Below are 6,624 nucleotides of genomic sequence, written 5' to 3'. Positions count from 1 at the left end.
ACGCCTTACTCTTCAGCTGACGATCTTGACTAGGGCTTATTTTTGGGGTAGGGCTTATATTACAGAGCAGCCTGAAAACAATGCTTGGTCTTATTTTGGGGGAAACGCGGTAGTTCGCTTGCAGGATCGATTTATTCTCGCTGATCCGAGACAGAGACTGCGGGCCGAGGGGAGGGGAAGTGTGACGTCAGGTGTGGGGAGCTGGGCGGAGTCCTCCTTACTCACACGCCAGCATCCATTCGAATCGGCCTGCCTCTCGCCACGTTAGCGGTACCTGTTTGTTTATCGATTTTTAAAGTTTGTCCTGTTTCACTACCATTCGTGGGTACAGCTAGTTATACAATATGATTACATGACATTGACATGCCATTTAAAATTAAATGACTTTGGGCAAAGGTGAATATTTATAGAATAATACACTCACCAATCAATTTCTTTGGACCATTATACTAATACCAGACTTTCTTTTTCTTTTTTTTTTTGTGTGACATGGTTTCCACAAGATGTTGGACACATTTCTTTGGGACTCTGGCCCATGTTAGCATGATTGCATCACGCAGCTCCTGCAGATCTGAAATTCTCGTATTCCAACAACATCCCGAAAGGTGTTCAATAGGGTTTAGATCCGGGGACTGCGAAAGGCCCCTGTAGAACACTGGACTCATTGTCATGTTCATGAAACCAGTTGGAGATGACTGTTGCTTTGTGACGTGGTGCGTTATCATGCTAGATGTGGCCATGAAGGGATGTGCTTGGTCAACAATCATACACGAATAGGCTGTTCAGCTTGGCTCATTAGCCAACCTTGGGGAAGTGGTTGATGACCAGCTGTCCATCAGGAATCGTGTTTCTGTGGTCTCTTGGTCTTGCAGATTCACTCTATACCGTTTCGTCAAGATCAGGCCGTATCTGTCAGGGTAGGCAGCATAACTCCTGGTCCAGGCTTGGACTACTGCAACTCTCTGCTGGCAGGAGTACCGGCATATATCATCAAGCTGGTGCAGATGATTCAAAATGCCGTGGCACATCTGGTGTTCACATGTGACCCCTCCATTCAGTTCACTACATTGGCTTCCTGTAGCAGCATATATTACATTCAAATCCTTGCTGGCTGCCTGGTCAGCACATATGCAGAGACACCCGTGAGTTCCTAAGCTTCTTCTCAACCACTCAGATCTGCTAATGAATGACATCTGCTGATGCCAACTATGCGTGGTATCAAATCTCAATCCAGATTCTTTTCTTGTGTAGGCTTCCTAGCTGATGGCATGAGCTGCCCACCTCCATTCAGATTTCTAACTCCCTCAATGGTGAATTTCTTTCTAACTGAGGTTTAGGTTTTGTAACCTAGGAATTACAACTTGCTTTTTTTTTGTGGTGACTAATTTTGTAAATTTGTCTCATAGCACTTGTTCTCAAACAGTCCCCTGGCTGATGTTTACTCATCTGTGTTGACCTCATCTGCAAGTCACTTTGGATAAAGGCATCAGATAAGCGAATAAATGTAAATGTGACTGGTGATGTGCATACCAGGAGAAACAACTTTGAATATAATGAGCTACAGGTACAGTACACTAAATGTCAGGCCTATTAGCATATTCATTATTAAATACAACATAAATAACCAGAGCTCCTGGAAAAGTGGAATGAAAATGATGATGATGAAAAATATTAAATTACCCCCATGTATCATATATAAAATGCTTGTTACATTCCAGTTAAACAAGTTTTGTAACCTGTGGAGTGACACCAAAACATACAAACTGGGAACTTCTAGTGTGCTTCATTGCAGCAGAAGTCCAGTTAAAAGCAGACTTTGGTTGGAAGGAAACCCACAGCCACAGTGGCCCAATCACCGCAGCCCCCAGAACTGAAACCAACCCCATCCCTAGCCCCAAAACCCCAACTCTAACCCAAGACCGAAGTAGGAAACCCTTGTACTAGGGTAAAATATGTACACTGTTGTAGCACTCATCAAACAGCAGAGGGCAGCATATGTACTTTTAAAATCAGTAGCTTTATTTATCTCAGAGCATGAATTCAGTTTTAACAATTGAAATGAAGACAATCTGGGTGGCATGGTGGCACAGTGGGTGGCGCTGCTGCCTCGCAGTAAGGGTTCGTTTCCCGGGTCCTCCCTGTGTGGAGTTTGAATGTTCTCCCCGTATCTGCGTGGGTTTCCTCCCACAGTCCAAAGACATGCAGATTAGGTGAATTGGCGATCCTAAATTGTCCCTAGTGTGTGCTTGGTGTGTGAGTGTGTGTGCGCCCTGCCCGGGGTTTGTTTCCTGCCTTGCGCCCTGTGTTGGCTGGGATTGGCTCCGGCAGACCCCTGTGACCCTGTAGTTAGGATATAGCGGGTTGGATAATGGATTGATGAGGACAATCTGAATGATGGTGCAGCAGTTCTTGTGAATATAACCATTTAAGCATGTTTATTGTTGCAGAACCCAGAATATCCGTATTAAATATGTAGTTAGGCTGAAGCCTAACCGTGGAGTTGGGCAGTCGGGCTCCCTTGAGGTGAGCCTCTTCTGGATGGGCCAGTAAACGTCCTGGTTTGCTTTGGAGGCTTATTTTGGGGAGTTTCGGCCCTTTTCACCATATTTGTGACTACTCCTTATGACAGTGTTTGTCCCTCAGTAAATCACTCCAGCTGAAGAATAACAGAGAGTTTTTTAAATGGTACTGTTCCTTGTAATGATGTTCACCGGAAAGAGAGAGAAAGAGAGAGCAGCTATCTAAAGCACTCTTTGCTTTGTCCCATCTTCTTTACTATACATCTGTTTAACTTGTGGAACCACCTAACAAATAAATTAATTATGGGATTAAAATTCAAGCCAATATACAAGGATGATCAAACTGCAAATGGCAAACCGATTTATTGTAATGCAAAAAATGTAAGCTAATATGTTCTTAATATCCTAAACAATATATTACATGGTCAAAGTTCAAATTATTATATTAGATGCCACACACAGTTCAGAAGTGGAAATTCAGCTGACACTAAGCATGTTCAGGTCTGGCCAGTACTTGGATGGGAGACCAACCCGGAGAAGCTTCAGCTGATGCTGGAAGAGGTGATGGTGAGACCAGCAGGGGGTCCTTACCATGTGGTCTGAAAGTGGATCCCCAATGCAGTGACAGGGACACTGTGCTGTAAATATGTCACCATCTTTCAGATAAGACATAAAACCAAAGTCCTGACTCTCTGGGGTCATTAAATATCCCTAGGCATCCTTCATAAAGAGTAGGGTGTATCCAGTTTATCTGACTAAATTGCCCACCACAACACAGCCTGGTCATTCTGACCCCCTAATCATCTCTCTCACACCACTTCACCACCTAACAGCTAATGTGTGGTGAGTGCACTGGTGCAGAAATGGCTGCCATCACACCATCCAGGTGGGTGCTGCACATTAGTGGTGGTTGAAGTGACTCCCCACTCACTGAAGCGCTTTGACTAGTGGGAAAAGATGTCAGGGGAGACAGGATGCACCTGAGCTCAGTTTGGAGCTTCATGGCAAAGGCTGTGAATACTTATGTACATGTGATTTCTCAGTTTTTTTGTTTTTAATAAATTTGCAAAACTCTCAAGTAAACTTTTTTCACATTGTCATTATGGGGTGTTGTGTGTAGAAGTTTGAGGAAAAAAATGAATTGAATCAATTTTGGAATAAGGCTGTAACATAACAAAATGTGGAAAAAGTGATGCGCTGTGAATACTTTCTGGATGCACTGGATGTAAACCAATATATGCTGAAAGTGCAAGCCAATACATTCTAAACGTGTCAGCTCATATGTCACACATTGTGATGGACAGCCAGGTCCCATGCCCGGCCAGGACGTCTCTGCTGCATATGTCCCGGGGGAGCCACCATGGACAGCTCAATACCTCCCCCGGGATGCTTGGTGGCAGCCTCCCTGGCCGATGTTTGTTCCCCAGTCTCCTGCATGGCTCCATGGGACATGGAGTCCTCCACAACCTGGGTGGGAGCTATGGTGGCCGCTAGGGGGTGCTGCAGAGACTCGAGAACCCGGCAGGACGAGTCATCAGCCCCACCCGGAGGTGCTTTGGGACCAGGTGGTCAAGCACCTGGATCACTTCCGGGTGGGCTATAAAATGGGCCAGCCTCCACCACTGAAGGGCCAGAATCGGGAGGAAGAGGTTGCCTGGGAGGAGTGATGGTGCAAGGTGGGAGAGTTGTTGCTATTGTTGTTTTAGTGCTTTAGGGACTGTGTATTGCCTGTGGGTCAGGGGGAAGACGTGCGTCCACGGGTGAAGAAAAATAAAAAGCCTGTGTGACTTTTACACGTGCCTCTGTGTAGTTTGTGCTGGGTCAGGCGCTGTATAGTGTCTTTCACAACATTTAAAACAACAACTACATTTATTTCTGTGACACATTTTCATACACAGTATGAAGCTCAAAGTGCTTTGCAAGATGTTAAAAAAAGTAGTTTAATGCAAAGAAAAATAAATTCAAAATTAGATAAGAAAAATAATGCATAAATAGTATACAGAAATAAATAAATAATGCACACTTACAGTACCTAGCACAGATATAGAATTAAGAGAAACAGAATACTTAAATATATATATTTTTTTTAAGTCTCTAAATCACGGTTGAATGATAAGGTCAATTGAAAAAAATAAAAGCTGGAGAAAAAAAAACCTGTAGGGGTTCCAGGGGGGCAAAATAACACCCCGTCCCCACTGGGCAAAAATGATGAGAAATATATATCGTATAGTCAAACTGAAAACTTATATATGTATTGCAAAAATACAAATATATTGCCACCTAATAAATTAGAGGTAGGGCAGCATTGTGGCACAGTGGGTAGCACTGCCACCTCAAACTTCCAGCATCACAAGTTCAAATCCCGTGGCAGCTATTGTCTATATGGAGTTTGCATCTTTTCCTGTGTCTGGGTTTTCCTCCCCCATTCTCAAAGATTTGCAAAATAGCCTAAATGGCAGTGCCAGGGCTGATTCCTGCCTTATGCCCAGTGCTCTTGAGACAGGCTAACGACTGTTAGTTGGATTAAGCAGTTTTGAGCATTTTACCCTAATGTTATATTAAATGTTTAAAAGCCAAAACAATAGTACAGTATATGCTCAAACCAATAAACTACTCAAAATACAGATAATATTCCATGCAGAAATTCAGCACCGCTTGCAAATCAGGAACCTACTCCTAGAGGGCACCATGCCATTGCAAATCAAATAGCATACCACGTGTGAATTGCAGTACAGTACAGAACTTCTGTGTTGACTGAAACTGCTCAAGTGCCAATAGGTGGCAGCATCTCACCCTCTTTACATTAGTGTGCCGTTAGGCGTTCTAATCACATTACAAAGAGAACCGCTGAAGTAAAAGGAACATGTGATGAAATGCAGAGGATGAGAGTGGGCGGCAAATGAAATGACGAGTAGGATAGTGAATGATTACAAACGCATACAAAATCTGACTGCAGGGGCCACTAATTTCTACACTTCAGCAAAATGTATAAAAGGCAGCTGAAAAGAAAAGAGGAAAAATCTTTGAGGAGAAAATTCCTTTAGGCACTTTATTCATGAGGGCTTATGAATAAAGGTGACTGCAACTATCATTAGTGCGATTTGTTATATACCAAAACAACACACATTTCGTTGCCATTGTTTGGGTAAAAAAAAAATACAAAAAAAAATAAAAAATCTTAACATATTATGCTACTTTATTCTCACTGTCTAGTTTGGAGTTTCTTGCATGTTCTTTTCAACTACAAATTTGCTTAATGATTTTCAGCTTTGCTCTTTGTGATTTCTCTGCTCTCCTGGTCACGACTTTCCCTTCGGTCTTTAACTGTTTTCATTTCCTGGACTCAACTCTTGGTAAGCCAGAAAATATTTTATTTGGTGCTTTAAGATTTTTGCTTTGTAAGAAGACCCTACATTTGCTCCATTTGCCTGCCTTGCCTTTTATGGTTCTTTTTTACTTATTTAGTAAATTATATCAATATTGATGATACTTTACTTTTACTTGTCCTTGAGACCGGATGTTTTTAATGGTTTTCTCTCTTCTCTTTTCAGGACATTTTGAACTTTTTTTATTTTAAGGCCTTAACCCCATTTCTAGGCCTGTGCAGGTTGGTAAGCTTGCCATTTGAGTTTTGGACCCTGCTGCCTGAGGTGAAGCCTATCCAGTGGGCTCAGACTTGTAAAGAGAGAAGGTCTGGGCTTTTGTGTAATTTTTATAAGGCCTGCTCTTTTTCTTTTTGTTCTTTAATGTGGCAGGAAACTAAAGAGAGAAGAGAAATGAGCAAACATAAGCAGGTGGTAGCATGTGAGCACTCACCCTAAGATTTTCAAAAGTTTATTTAGTTCCCTAAGGGGTCCCAACCCCATAGGCTCAACATACAAAATACAGAACAAATCACAAACACAAGACAATAAAACAAAATACTGAATACACAAGACAACCCCCTTAAGGAATAGTTGAATGCAAAAAGAACAAATGAAGCAAATAAATAAAAAGGAAAGATATCAGAGCTAGGGATGAAACCTTGGCAGCACCATCAAAGATGTCAAACATTATGCTGTGAATTATGTGACTGGTACCTGCCTCTGCGAATAGTTAAACAAAA

This window comes from Polypterus senegalus, chromosome 12, assembly GCF_016835505.1.
Source record: "Polypterus senegalus isolate Bchr_013 chromosome 12, ASM1683550v1, whole genome shotgun sequence".
Classification (NCBI taxonomy): domain Eukaryota; kingdom Metazoa; phylum Chordata; class Cladistia; order Polypteriformes; family Polypteridae; genus Polypterus; species Polypterus senegalus.
The sequence above is the reverse complement of the archived record's forward strand: the minus strand, read 5'-3'. Positions refer to the sequence as shown.